Source organism: Nannobrachium achirus, assembly GCF_963921795.1.
Source record: "Nannobrachium achirus genome assembly, chromosome: 18".
NCBI classification, from domain to species: Eukaryota; Metazoa; Chordata; class Actinopteri; order Myctophiformes; family Myctophidae; genus Nannobrachium; species Nannobrachium achirus.
The window spans coordinates 21,314,118-21,329,931 of NC_137825.1; the positions used below are offsets into that span (position 1 = coordinate 21,314,118).

Below are 15,814 nucleotides of genomic sequence, written 5' to 3' on the forward strand. Positions count from 1 at the left end.
AGAACGGCTAGCTGGCTAGCGGCTAGTGAGCCAGGACCACCCATGACTCTACAAGCAGCTCGGGGTAAGTGAATTAATAAAAAAAAGATTGTATTGGATTGAAATAAAGCCGAACTAGTTCGGGATCGGCACCAGATGAGTTAAGACGGAAAAAGTTAAGACTAAGCGCTGTTAATATGTTTAGACATACGTTTTGGGGCGGTTTAATACATCTTTAGTTAAGATTATAGGCACTGTTAATGTTGTTAAGTTTAGACATGGTTCTGGTGTGGTTTAACACGTCTTTAGCTAAGATTAGACACTGGTAGTATGGTAACGTTTGGAGAAGAGAAGAAAAAAGCCAAAGAAAAGGAGATAGCGTCAATAGAAACCACTACACACAGTCTGCATTCTTCTGCAAAGGCTCCAACTTTGTGAGAGCGCCGCAGTATATAGAGGCCCCAGACAAGGAGTGTGCTAAGACAGAAAGAGCCCACACTGGCAGCTAGGGAGACGGCTCTTAAACAAGCCTCCCACGGGGGCCCCAGGGGAAGGCCCCCACTCCCCGACATCCAGCAGGGCCGTTGCCCGGCGACCAGAGGGGAGTGAATCACATGACGCGGCCTGGATGGCGGCACCAGGTCGGCCATCCAACAACCAGAGACAGACAGACAGACAGACAGACAGACAGACAGACAGACAGACAGACAGACAGACAGACAGACAGACAGGGGAGTCAGTGTCTGTCTGTCCATTCACCCAGCAGCCATTTGGAGCTGTCTTAAGAGAGCTAGCGGAGAACAAACTGTGGTGGAAAAATTAATACCAGTGCTGTACCTTTTTGTAGTCCAATTTTGAAGTACTTTTACTTTTACTTGAGCGTGTCCGGTTTTCAATGTATTATACTTCTACTCCACTACATCTCAGGGGCAAATATTGTCTCTGAGATTGCACTACAGTTGTTTGGCAACTTAAGTTACAACTTAAGTTACAGTACAAGACTTTCAGTTTCAGATGAAATTAACTGCAGTGTAGTGATAAACGTTAACGTTAAAGGGGAAGACCACCCATTTTCAGTATAGTATTAAGTTGTGTGGAAATAGAAAAAAAGTTCCCCCTCTTCTGTGTTGCCTAGAACTGGAGGATTGATTTTGGGGGTTGTATTGTAATGACATCACACCGTTGTACTTTACTATACAAACCCCCAAATCAATATTTTCTTTGAAAATGGGTGGTCTTCCCCTTTAAGTACATTTGTAATCATAGCTGGCTTGAACAGCAAGCAACGTGAAATCACATTAACACAAACAGTCCCAAATACAGATAATGCAACAAATAAAAGGAACAAATATCACAAAAAAAAACAGTACAACACAAAACATATGTTAACTAGCAAGTTTTTGTCCGATCAAACATAGCCTACATCTACAAGCTCACAACGATATGTACAGTATGCATTTCGAGAACAAATCAAGTGGAGAAGGGGCAGATTAGCTGCAGAGCAGAGAGAGACGAGGGGAGGACTGGAATGTGAAGGGAGGAGGTGAATTCAGTTTTTTTAATTGAATACAGTGGCCTTTGCATAATGTTGTTTAAACAATAATTCATTTAGAGCCATGTCTGCCAGGTTTCCTTGGATGCCATCCAGGCCAAAGTTCAACGAGGCCTTCGTACTGTAGATTGTTGCGTAACGTTGCAGGGTGGCCAGAAACCTTGTATCTCCATAATTAAATGTTTATGTTTGTTTGTTTGTTTGTTTTCCCCCTGGAAAATGAATGCCCTACCTAATCGTACACTATAGTGTCGTGCAAAACTGGCTAAAAGAAATAGCCGATCGACCGAAGCTCACAGCGCATCGCATCGTGGCTTATACTGTAGGTCTGCAGTATTCATTAATTCGTTAATTAATCCGTCTCTGCCACAGTGTTTCAGTGTTTTTACCTTATTTTCAAAAGGCGAGTTATGGTCATGAGATACCTGTTGTACTCGCTGTCAGAGTACTTAGTGTAGGCCAGTCTATGATGACAATACTATGACATCATATTGATGCCATCATAGATCTCCATATATGAGCATAATAGGGACTCAGACAGACAGACACGTACCGAGATTCCATGGATTTATAGATACTAGAAGCTGGGCCGCCCTTCGGGCGGCCCAGCGTCTAGTCGGCAACCTGGCCAACTCGGAACAATGTAAATAGGGAATGAATGCCCCGCCCTTTAATGCAAACCCCATTATACCTGTTTTCATAGGACCCGTTTTGACCATCTGTCTGCCTGTGTCCATTTATGCCCATATATGGAGATCTGTATCTGTCTGTCTGTCTGTCGGCGTCCATTTTATGTCCATATGTGGAGATCACTGCAGTTATAGTTCTGGGTCCATTTTATGCCCATATATGGAGATATCTGTCTAAGCCGGTGGGACGAACGGTTCTCGAGATACGTGGATTACAGACAGACACACACGCAGACACGCAGACACGCAGAGACTTCTCGCATTTATAGATAGATATTTCTGGACTAGCGCTGATCCCACTGACTTCCCACTGTGCACGCACGCACGCGCACGCACACACACACAAGTAACTGTTTCGGACATACAAGGTTTCCACCCGACAGCGACGATAATGTCTTTGGGTTGTTGTCGTTTTCTTTCCCTCCCTCATGTTTCTTTCCTACACACAGACTTATTGTTGCCATATCTGGGCTGACAAAAAAACGTATGTAGTAGTGGGAAAAGTATTCAAATGTTTTACTCAAGTAAAGTATTATTTGGCCTGTGAACACAACAGGGAACATTAGGCCAGTGAAACACAGAGAACATTAGGCCAGTGAACACAGGGAACAGTGGACGAACGCTAACAAGTAAATTAGATTTGATGTTCCCTTTGGAACAGGCCCACGTTGTACTGGAGAGCTCTTGTCTTTGTGGATAGTAACTACTGTAAGTAAATTTAAGTACATCTTAAGTAAAGTTTAGATTTTTGAGGATGATTTCTTTATTTATGTGCTCCGAAATTCGCTCCTATATTCGTCCGAAAAGAAGAAAAAAAAACTTTATGTGGTTAATGATCAATACTTATAGTTCAATAACATGATTCTGTATGATTCTGAGATGGCAATTCTACATAATGTTTTATCCCAGCGTTGTGGGCTTGTAGATCTTCTATGTTCGGTTTGTGCCGGTTGTGGTGGGCCGTTCTGGGCCAAGATGCCAGGGCTGAATTTATGTCCCATTCCAGCCCTGCTATTAGTCCAACATTCTGCTGGTCAGCCATGTACCATCTCTATGATGACATGTGAATTTCACCCCTGAGCACGAGGGTGGAAACGGAGGGGAAGCTGTGCTGAGGGGGAGAGCTAATTTCAGCTGTAGGAAATCAATGTTCACAATCAACTGAGCGGCAGAAAGCGGCCGGGGCATATGACAAATCAATTCATTACAAGATGCCTTCTGTTGGCTTTCCAGGCACCGGCTTTGTTCTTTTTCTTTCTGTCGGAAACGACAAGCTTAGCAGTGCAAATCTCTGAGAAATAACACCTTGGCCGTAGCCACTTAAACTCTCTGTTATTAGTGAAACTAGCCCTTACCCGTTCAAAGATATGAGCTCCAAAATGATGTGCAGTGTGTGGGTTATGGGATGTGCACTGTGCACACAGTATATGAGGGATGGAAAGTAACTTTAACTGGTGCTTGCATGATAATATGTAGGAGCATCAATGTAAGAAATACCCGTTCCGTTTAACGGCTACAGAGATACTGTGTACCGATCTGCATGATTTTTGGACAACATCTGTAACAGGGCCAGAACCCCCCCCCCCCCCCGCCCGCCCGCCCGCCTGCACACACACACACTCCCCCCCCCCCCCCCCTGTGTGTGTGTGTGTGTGTGTGTGTGTGTGTGTGGGTTTGTGTGTGATTGTGCATGGCCTGAACAACAGCGCCCCTCCCTTAACATGTGTGGTCACAAAAGGTACTGTAGGCTAAATAGATATAGATACACCATAAAAATGCTATTATACAGCATACGATTTGTGAAAGTGACAAACGGGCTTCACAGTTATGTCAGGTGTGTTCATATGCTGATGGTGATGCGATTTCAGATCAATTGCTCCAGCCACCGAGGAGAAACGCTGTTTCATACAGACAGACACTCACTCACTCACTCAGACATTCGCAAAATTATAGTATAGATGGATCTGAGTTGCAACTGTACTTTTTCCCTGCTACAAGCTTTTTTCCCCTGTCTACACTAATCTCTTAGGCAAAAATATATATAAAGATCTACAAGCTCTTAGATCTGCTATTTTTGGCTAATGTTCCCCTCAGAAATAGAATATGGATGCTGGGGTTCAAGTGATCAATGACAGCACCGTTGTGTGGAGCTTCTGTCTGTTGGGAAAAGTGTTTCTCAATTTCACCATGGTAGATTTCCCTTCATCATCTTCTCTGTGTTTTTGTAACGTTCTATTACCAAGCCATTATCACTTGACATTTTGTTTATGCAAGTCAGAGATTTATTGAAGTGACTTGATCTAATTTGTGTTAGATTAGATTTAGAGCAGCGTTCTACAACTGTCTGCACTGTACAGTACTGTAGGTGGGACAGATAACAGTGTGAATATGATCTGAATAGTCATTCTAAGTGCCTTCCTCCAATCATGACCAAGTGGGGGCAGGCCTTGGTGCGCGTAAGGCCTGCCCCCACTCGACCATGATAGGAGGAAGGCCCCACTCTATCCAGATTGGAGGAAAACCTGTCACCTAACAGTTTTTTAAACTGCTTTTTTCTCCTCACAGGAGATAAGGCTGAAGTCCAAATACAAATATAGGCCAAACACTCTATCTATAGTAACTAGCCTTTTACTATCAGAACATAGACCCATTTCGTTGTTATTTGAATTAAATGACCTTCCCCTACCTTTAATCCTCCGTTTCGGACAGGCTTTCCAAACTATGTTTCGGAGAGTCAGGACGTCAAGAGGTGCACGAGTTCAGAGAAAATTGTATTGCTGCTTTTACGTCCACTTCCACCACTTACTAGTTAATTGTTGCACTCGACAATGAACTGCCAAATGTACTACGTACGTATACTTGATCACTTTATACAACCCCCCCAGGCTAGGTTATAGTCTTCAATTCTATCACTGGTCTTTTTGCAGGTGGCCCACAATAAAGAGGGGAGATTGCTGGGGGGGAGGGGAGGGTCACTCTGCCCAGTTGTGACCTCTCTCTGAATGGGATTAGCCTGTTCTTTTAATCTGTCATTACTTTGGGACTGTCTCGAGCACAGGGCAAAGACACGCCACGACGCCACCAAAGAAAAGGGGGTTCAGTCACTCTGTTAGGATAAATACACCGCGGGGGGCCCTTGTCCCGTCCCGTTGCACAGAACTCACCGCAAGGCCAAACAACAGTAGCCTGGTAAAAAAAAAAAAAGAAACTCCCGGTCGCCGAATTCATTCATTTCATTTTCACTCAGCTGAAATGTGAATGGTTTTACCAGGCTAATACAACATTGGTTCTCCTATATTTTTATATCAGTGATCCCCAAATTCATATTTGCCATACAAGATTTGTTTTGTTTAAAATGTTTCAAAAAATATAAAAGAATTGTCACATTATTTCGCGATTCTTTTGAAAATAGCAGTTCCACAAAAGATGTCTGACAACTATGTCTTTAAGCCAAGATTCTGATTGTCACTCCGCCACATGCAAGACAAATATTACCCTTTTGACTCCACCACTGCATTTCTAGGAAGGACCCAAACTTAAAACTAAAATGCATCCATTTCAAGAAATAATGTAAAATAGCTGACAAACTTTTAATTGTAGTTGAGTCATACATATAGTATCTTCTGTACTATGACTCAAGCAGTGAGGTTGAGTACTGCAGTCCACCAGTGTCTCTGACTGTGTGCTTTGACACAATAATCAAGGTCATAGACAGACAGACAGACAGACAGACAGACAGACAGACAGCCAGTGGTCCAGACAGGCTAAATACCCCTTATCACATGTACTGCTCTGTATTTATACTCTGTGGTGTTTGCTATCAGCACAGCAGAGCTGGAAGAAGAAGTACTCCTAGTTTTGACTTAAAGCTGCACTATGTGTAACCTAACCTTCCTCTTCTACCCCGGGCTTGAACAAAATCTATTAATTAGAGGTGGGAAAAATACTTTTAAGAAGTAGTGAAAATAGAAGATCTACAACACATCACATCATGACACTATAGTTTGGGTCCCGGGGAGACATCAAATTTCTCTTTTGGGTTTAGTCCAGGGGTCTTCAACAGGGGGTCCTCAGAGTTACTGCAGGGGGTCCTCCAAATCTTTGTGTGATTGAAACTTTTTTCTCCTTTCTAACCACTTGTTCCCTAGCATCTACTTTAGCTGAAAATAGCCGATCTACATGAGCTTGTAGATCGGCTATTTTCGGCAAAGAGCTTTGGTGTAGAGGGGAAAAAGGGCAGACTAAGTACAGAGTGAAAGGTCAAGTTCATTAAGCATTGACGGTTCAAGTGGTTAAATATCTGAAAACACAAATTGACATGAATCCAAAATACACTGATGATTGTGCTGTCAAACAATGAAACTATATGGAATCTATGAAAGAAGTTGTGGGGGTCCCTGGTTCATCTCTCTCTCAACTAAGGGGTCCTTGCCCTGAGAACGTTGAAGACCCCTGGTATAAGTTGTTCATGCCAGAATTCCCATTCCAATGAATTCCCCCCAACTGGAGCGTAACGGTCCACAGATACTATAACAGTACACACAAGTATGACGACTATGTCTTCAATCAGCACTTCATGTCATGTTCGCTGGCGGTTTCTCAAAACTGCTGCTGATATGCAAACATGGTCAAGGCCACCAACAACGTTTCAAGTCAGCCATGCTGTTTTTCTATTTAGGAAAAAGCCACAGCCAGACGAGCGAGTTCCAAGCGCACACTGAGCGGAGAGAGACAGGGAGAGAGAGAGAGAGAGAGGGGGAGACAGACAGAGGGGAAGGGAGAGGAGTGTTTCAGTCAGGGACATGCTGGGCCCCTGATTCAGCCCGGGAAAAAGAGTTGGAGAGGCCCTCATTGCGCGTTATAGAGAGATCTCTCTCTATAGCGCTGCTGCTACTCAAAGATTTGTGACAAAGTGACAAGCCAGTGGGCCAATTACATGGGTTATATTTCGTCATTGTCGGGTTGAAACCTTGTATGTCCAAAACCATTTAAAAATGATTTAAACTAGTGAAAACAGCCGATCTACAAGCACACAACGCCTCGCACCGCGAGGCGTTGTGTGCTTGTAGATCGGCTGTTTTCACTACTTTTGTGCGACAGCCTTGTATGATGAAGCAGGGCTTTGCTTTGCGAAAAGATGTACACATTTGAAACTTGGAGATACAGGGTTTCTGCCCGACAGTGACAATTTAATTTGTTGGCCTCCCAGCCCCCAAAATGGAACGAAGGCCGACATTTTATTTTATTTATTTTCCTAATGGCCGGCCTGGACTGGCCCGGGAATGAACCGGCCGTTCGGGAGATGTCCCGCTTTTCCCAATGGTCAGCACGTCCCTGGTTTCAGTGCAGAAAGCTCTGGGGAGGAGGAATCTCAGCCCTGAAGGCCTGTGTGTGTGGATTTTTGACCACTGTGTTGTGTCGAGAAGGAGACCTTTCTCCACCGCTCAATAAAAATGTCTGACAACTATGTCTTTAGCGCTATACCTCACTGGAACATGCTGTGTAAAATAGCTGACAACAGGACCCTTACTTCCTTTACAGTGCTTACTTACCTTTTGGGGGAATTTATGTTATGTTTATATATTTCAGTAGTTTGCCGTAAAGCCAGAATGTCCCGAGGGAGGGGAGGAAAAACATCACTGTGCTCGAGGATTTACGGACTAAAAATAAACGTTGAAAAATTGTTGGCCACAATCCCATTTATTGCTTAATTGTGAGGATTCTCTCGTTGGCGAGGAGGCCAAACCCTCCTGAAACTGGCTCTTCTTGCAGTTCATGCTCGGGCTGGTCGGAAGACACAGCAGCGCCTGCTTCTGTAGACTCACCTTTAAGCCTCCGCCTGTCAAAATAACTAAACAAGATGAAAGGAAAGATTTGGGTTAGCCTCGCTTTCTCTCCCCAGACAGAAAAGAAATTGTGTTGCTTAACATTTTTCTGGCAAACTACTAAATTATTTTTAGCTGAGCAGTGAGCACAAATACCACCCCAGCCAAAGAAAAGTGTTGATCAGCCCAGAAAACATCCAGCAGTTTAACTACTTAAGCCCTACACATATTCGCTGTGCGATGAATAGTGAAAATAGCGCCGAACATAGCATAGAAAATGAGGTTGTAGATCTGTTTCCATAAACCAGGGGTCTTCAACAGGGGGCCCGGGACCCCTAGGGGGTCCTCAGAGTTACTAAAGGGGGGGCCGCCAAATCTTTGTGTGATAGGAACATGTTTTTGAATCACTTCGACACTAGCATCCCTATTCTTAGTGGCACATAAGCCAAAAAATAGCAGATCTCACAACGACTCGCGCTGCGAGGCGTTGTGGGCTTGTAGATCGGCTATTTTTTGGCACAGAGGTTTGGTGTAGAGGGAAAAGAAGAGCAGACTAGTAGGTATTGACAGTTCAAGTGGTTAAATATATGAACATACACATTAATCCAACCTACACAGATGATGGTGCTGTCAAACAAGTCTAAACTAAATCCATGATCATTTTAAATCTTAAATGTTATACGATATGTAATGTACAATATGCAGTGGGGGTCCCTGCTTCATCTCTCTCTCAGCTAAGGGGTCCTTGGCCTGAAAACATTGAAGACCCCTGCCTTAACCAGTGACAACAACAACAACAAAAAACACCTCCGCGGACAAACCAGGGTGACAGAGCGAGAGTTGTGGCCCAGCTCATTAGCCTGTTGAATAGCAGATTTACCAGGCATTTTGTGAATGCCGAGTAAAAATAGTGAAGACCCCCTTCCCCCCTCCCCCTCTCCCCCTTATAAACTGGTGCCTCCTTTCACCCTTTAGAACTGAGGAATTCTGAGTGGCTGCTGAAGCGCAAGCAAAACGTGGAATGTGCCGGCAGGGGCGTCACACCAAATTCTGGGCCCTGGGTACAAGGATTCACTGCGGGCCCCCCATGAATGTTAACTATTGAAAAATAGCAGATATACAAGCTCACAGCGAATCTGCTATTTTTGAGAAATCAGGAAAATGTGTGCAAGAAACCTATGTCAAGGACCCCCAAGATGATATGTATTTGGCCACGGACCCCGGTCTCAAAATATGTAGATCCAGGGACCCCCCAGAAGCAAAATTTGAGTTAGAAATGTTCGCTTAAAAAAAATATATATTCAAAGATTTTCACACATTCTCACAACTTTTCAAAAATAGCAGATCTACAAGCTCGCAGCGCGGCACAGAGTGCCGCGCTGTGAGCTTGTATATCTGCTATTTTTCAATAGATAAAGTTATTAGGGTCCCTCCACCTTGGGCCCCAGTAACTCAGTCCCACTTTCCTACCCCTTGTGACGCCCCTGTGTGCCGCTGTGACCCACAACCAGGAAGAATTGTGATGAAGCATTTTTTTTTTTTCGTATGCACCATGCAGCGATTCTCAACCTGTGGGCCGGGGCTCCAATGGTTGGCCTCGAGAATATTGCAAGTGGGCCGTGCAAATAATTGGCAAAAACACAGAGACTTTTATTGACAATAACATGACATTAATATAGCAATAACATTTTGTATGCTGTGTTTGTTCCATTGATCCGAGACGGAACACAATCGATTGACTGCTTATTAAAATAAGTGTGCTCTGAAAATGCAGCGGAAAGGATGCCGTGTTAAGCGGTCAGATGGGTGGACCGCAGGACCGCAATAGGCTGTTCTCCCGCCGATGACATAAGGAAAAATCTGTCTTGTATGGCAGCGACTCTCACATTGGGGTCTGGGGGACCGCCAAGGGTCCTTGAGGGGCTTCCAGTGGGTTCCCGGCAAAATCAATTAACACAGCATCGCACTCAGTTTCACCCCTTTAATCATGTACACATCGACAACGCAAGGTAGCAGCAAGGCTAAGGCGAATAGTAGTGAATTGTAGTTTTTACCTGCAAGGAACTACAGACCCCTTGCACACATACGACTCATTTCATGCAGCGCAGCGTGTGTCTCAAATTAAATGTTCGTGAAAGCGTTTCAGCTGCGGATTAGTTGCACTCATTCAACAACTTGAAATGACTGCCGGGGGAGAGCGAGAGCCTTTTTTAGTTTTCTCTTTTCTTTTTTAATTCGTAGGTGGGTTTGTGGAAACCTGTGCCACCGTGATAATACCCTGAGTCCCTGAGGTGACCGACCTACCGCTGACACGTTTCATGTGACATTATTGCGACTGTCAAGTCGCATTTACTATCAAAACCTCCACCGGCTGTCAGTCTGTCTGCCCGTCACGTCACACTTTTCCCCTACTCATATCTCCGCCACCGTTGCCCCTATCCATGCCAAACGTTGCACGCACACTCCTTGGCTGCAAAACCACAACCTCCACCCCTCATTTCTCACATGGCCCTCTTCTAGCGCCACCATGAGGCAGATTCTTGCTAAATACATTTTTGGACACTGCTCCTACAGATTTTGCCCTAAAATCACACAAAGCGGTACACAGTATATCTAAAGTCATGTCATCAACATGGATCTGTCCCATTCCCTCCTGATTGGCTACGACTGCCTTCTTAAGTTTGTGTATGCGACGTGACGGTCGCTTATCTCCCGATTAGGGAGTCTTACGGGTCTATATATCAGTGGTTCTCAGGGCGGGGTCCGGTACCAGGGGGTCCCAACCAAATGGACCCTTACAGGTCTCTAACTCCGAGATTGTACCGAGATTGAACCAAATCGACCCCCTTTGGGTCGATTTGCTTCCAAAAAAAATAAGAAAAATGTTGAGGAACACTGGTGTAATTGGCCCCTCCCTCCCTCTCTGGCGGGCCCCTGACTCCTCCAGCCCCCTCAGCGCATCAGGAAGCCACCATGCCCGTCCTCCCCTCCCCTCCCCGGCCCTTAATTACAATGACTAGTTTGACGGATTAAGTCGACAGTATGCACAGAGAGACTAGGAGGGCTGGGTGGTGGGGGTGGCAGTAGCAGTAGTAGTAGGAGGACGAGGTAGAAATCATCGCTTTAAACGTGTCCGTCCGTCCGTCCGTCCGTCCGTCCCCGGAGTGTTCCCACTCGCCAGCGATTTCCGCGGAGGAGGAACTTGTAGCGTGCACCCACCTCCCTCCCTCTCTCCCTCCCCCATTCCTTCCGTCACGATAACGTTTGCTTTTTTAAAAAAATGAACTGATTGAGGCTTCTTTCCTTTCTTTTTCTTTTTTTTGTTTTGTTGTACTGGTTGCTCTGGAGCAGGGCCAAAGACACAGGGCTGTCTAACATGTTAGGCACCACCCACCCCCTCCTCTTGCAAGTTTGAAATGTGAGCTGCCTGCGCTTTTTTTTCTCTTCCCTTCTTTTTTTTCTTTTCTTTTTTTTTTAAAACTCCCCTCCCCTCCCTCCCTCCCTCCCTCCCTCCCTCCCTCCCCCTCCCTCCTGGCTGTGGGGCTGAGTGTGTGGCTGTAGCTTCTGTGTGTGATGTGTGTATTGGGAGAGCAAGCAATGGATCACTAGACAGAAGATACATCAATAACAGCTGCATACGACCGAGGTGAGGAGATAAGCGTTTGGTTCTCTCTCTCTCTCTCTCTCTCTCTCTCTCTCTCTCTCTCTCACCCTGTCCTCCTGCCACCTCCCCTCCTCATCTCTTCCCCTCTCTCTCTCTCTCTCTCTCTCTCTCTCTCTCTCCCCCCTCCCCTCTTTCACTCTCTCATGTCTTTAACCCTTTAGAGCTGCAAAAAGCTATAGTTCTTTAAAAAAAGAGCAGGGAAATATATATATTGAATTGTTTGTGACAAGAGATAGATATAGATATACTACAAGTGGGTGTCCTCCTCCTCTGGGCGGTTTAGTGCTCCTATGAACTCCCTCCCCTATTTATTTTCCTCTCCCTCCCTCCCTCTCTCTCTCTCTCTGCCTCTCTCTCTCTCTCTCTCTCTCTCTCTCTCTCTCCCTCTGTCTTTTCTTGTGCAGCTTATCCCCGTTTCCCTCTGATTGTCTCTGGGGTATTTTGTTGCTCTCTCTCTGAGTGCAAAGAGGAGAGCCGGTGGCGAGTACAGCAGGAGCCCATTAGCAATGACTCCATCTGTGATTGGTTTTGCCTTGTGAAACTGAGAGAGAGAGAGGGAGAGAGAGAGACAGCGAGAGAGAGAGAGAGAGAGAGAGGGAGAAAGAGAGCGGCCATGAATAATTGATGGGTATTGTGCAGTCGGTGGCTGGACACAGAGGGGAGGGGAGGGGTGAGGGTGCATGGTGGTGGAGGGGTGAGAGAGACAAGACAGGGTGGGAGGGGTGGCGAGAGAGATAGAGAGACAACGAGACAGAGAGAGAGAGAGAGACATTGGAGAGAGATTTAGAATAGCTGCCACTAGCCTTCAATAGTTGAAGAGAATAAATAAAAGCCTATCCGTCACACACAACAGTGTCGCGCGGGGAAAACAGCAGACCTACAAGCCCCACAACGCGGGCTTGCAGGTCTGTTATAGCATTTTGGGTGTGCAATGTGCATGCAAGATCTGCTGTTTTCAAAGTGTTGAGCCGGCAGGGGCTGAAGGCGAGGAGCCCCCGGTCCTCGCCTTTTGTTCTCGGCTGTCGCAAGGATTCATGCTAGGAAATGTTCTCCCTCTGCCGACACATGTGAGCGCCCCCTTTCTTCCTGCGCGAGGTGAATAGTGCAGGATAAGAGGCAGACAGGCAGGCAAGCAGGCAGGCAGGCAGGCAGTGGCGTCAGTTCAGAAAAAGCTAAGGTATGGCAACATGACTAGTGTCTTGCACGCGCGCCTTTGCACGCGTGCATGACACCAGTCATGTTGCCAACTTGCCATACCTTAGCAACAGGCATGATACATTTATTATAAGAAGTACATTACATTTTTCACCCCGTTTCTACGGTTTCTTGGGCTGGATATGGCAGCCGGAACGGTTGGGGAGAATACAAGTGTGGATAATATAATTATAATACCTTGTTAAAGTGACCATTTTGTAAAATTTTGCATTTGTAGTTATTTTACTGTAATTTACCATCATAATAACCCGCACAGATAGACAAAGAGACATACATGGATTCATATTTAGAACTAACTTTTATCTTCCCCCCTGGACCCAGGGTATGGCAGCTGCGTACCCCTGCCATACCCAATTGACGCCCCTGCAGGCAGGCGGGCGGACAGGCAGACAGACAGATAGACAGGCGGACAGACAGATGCAGGCAGGGACATTATCAAAGTAAAGTCTGGTTGAAATGCGGGTGGAGTTTCTTTTCGACAGGGGATAAGAGGAGGGGTGTGTGAGTGTGTGTGGGGAGGGGGTCAGAAAGGAGACGACAGTGCTGGAGCAGGGCTGTGTTTGTAGCGGGGCGTGTTGGCTTACAAGACGGAAGGTGGCAGGTCTGCCACTCACAGTAACACACTAACTGTTTTATCTAGGGCTGCACCATTATTTCCTTAGCCGTTATAGTCTCTCGATTACGTTTATCAGCACATCAAATCATTCCATTTGTTTTCTTATTTTATAATAATCAACTTGTAAACGATTGGTATGATTAAACACTTAAGCCCTATTTAATACTTTGATGAACAATAGTGTTGCACAAAAAATAGAAGAAGAAAAAACAGTTGATTCTTGATTAATTCTTTTATAATTATAATTACATTGATTAGTGGAATTAACTGTTGCACCCTTCATTTTATCTCTGGGAGGGGGCTCGGGCCAGATAGAGAATTGATGATCTCTTTTTCTATTCCCGATCCTTCTCTGGTCGTTGCCGGGTATGGGTGCCAGGTATGGGTGCCTGCCGGGCTTGCACGTGCTTAAACTAAAGCCTAATTGTATACTTTGTGTCGCTCGCCGTAAATAACTGCCTTTGAAGTGAAAAGCGGTGCATTTTCGGTGAGCGCCTTGGCCGTATAACGAAGTCTACACACTAGACATACTTTGACAGGATGACTAGTGCCTCGCAGCGCTGTGTGTGATGGAGCTTCAACAGCTTTTGACCCACTTACTTGCTCGCACATAAGGGGTCAAAATGGCCTTGATTATCTCTTGGAGGCACGCTGACCTACTTGAGGCGACTCCCCCCTCCCGTAAAACTCTCGGCAGTTTAGCACACTCTCTGCCCCCCCCCCTGCACCACGCATGCCTCCCTCCTAGGCCATCGTGCACTGCTTCTCTCCCTAGTTTCACTTCTGTCTCATCATCTGATTGCGTGGCTTTGGTGTCTCTTTTTATTTCCCCTTTATCAGATAAACCGTTTATTGTATTGATATTGGGCTGCTCCTGTGATACCACCGACCGACCTGTGAATGTGAGACCACAAACCCCCTCTGAAGCAGAGCCTAAAGATACAGAGCTATTACACGGACCTAACATTGAACCCTTCAAGGGCATAAATTAAAACACACATACTGTAGGAAAGGGTTCCCCAATTAGTTTTCCCCAATGGCCGAATTATATCTAGGGTACCAAGCCGAGGGCCACAACATTGCAGGGGGCGACGGTGGCGTTCCCGCTACTCCAGCGACAGTTCAGATATCGTCGTTGTCGGGTGAAAATCTTGTATGTCCAAAACCGTTCGTTTTGCATAAATTATTTAAACTAGTGAAAACAGCCGATCTACAAGCACACAACGCCTCGCACGCGTTGTGTGCTTGTAGATCGGCTGTTTTCACTACTTTTGTGCGACGGCCTTGTATGATGAAGCAGGGCTTTACTTTGCGAAAGAACGTACAAATTTGGAGATACGAGGTTTCCACCCGACAACGACGATATACTAGTGTTGTTGCTGCTCTTATACCACCATTATTACTGGGGTTGGTAGGGGCCAGACAGTAGCCCCCCGCGGGCCGCAAATGACCCGCGGGCCGCCTATTGGGGAACCCTGCTGTAGGAGGAGGCTGGGGCGGTGGAGGCAGTTGGATCACTGACAAGCTGCATGCAGAAGAGGTGTTGTGACCTGTGCTGAGCGTGTAGCATGAAGAGTGAACAGTATTCTACTTTAAAAGAAAAGACAGCCCTAGAATGAACAATTAGGGTGTTGGCTTGTTAGCAGATGAGAATGGAGGGTGACTGAGAGGGGTCCACGTTTTTCCCAATGACCCTACAAGCGCGACGGTGGGGGCGCGGGGGGCTGCAAGGGAAAGGAGCGCTTGTTTTCGGTGATGACGACGGAGGACGCGCCGTCTCAGGCGACCATGAGCCACGTGAGACATCGCCGAACGAGCGGTAGCTAGCGAGTCGCCGTGTTGAGCGTTGCGATGGTCGCATGAGCCGACTCAGCGTTTGTTACCGAGTTATGTGCCGTTATGGACAGAATAGTAAATCTTCATCCCCCCGACTTTCGGCACCTCCACGCGGACATCCTTGCCCACCACTGGCCCCCACCGTTGTGCTTAGGTTCCTTGGGAAACACCAGGTCGCGACTGAGAGTGGGGAACAGCCTGACTGCCATGACTGCTTGAACTATCACGATATACATACAGTATAGATATGTACTTTTACCTTTACCCAGGGTAGGTACCAGTACGGTAGCATATCGATGTTCTCGGGTGAAGACCTTGTATACTGTATATCGCAAACCGCTTGTTTTGTATTTATCATTTTAGTAATGATTTAAAATAGTGAAAATAGCAGATCTACAAGCACACAACGCCTCGCATCGCGAGGCGTTGTGTGCTTGT

The 15,814-nt window shown here is 46.0% G+C and overlaps 1 protein-coding gene across 1 annotated transcript in view; it reads left to right on the forward strand.

Moving 5' to 3' along the window:
- Positions 1–15,814, forward strand: part of LOC308303377 (zinc finger MIZ domain-containing protein 1-like) — a gene marked incomplete at its 3' end in the record, with an annotated part of 78,058 nt that overhangs the window by 22,622 nt on the left and 39,622 nt on the right. The gene's annotated exons all lie outside the window — the stretch shown is intronic.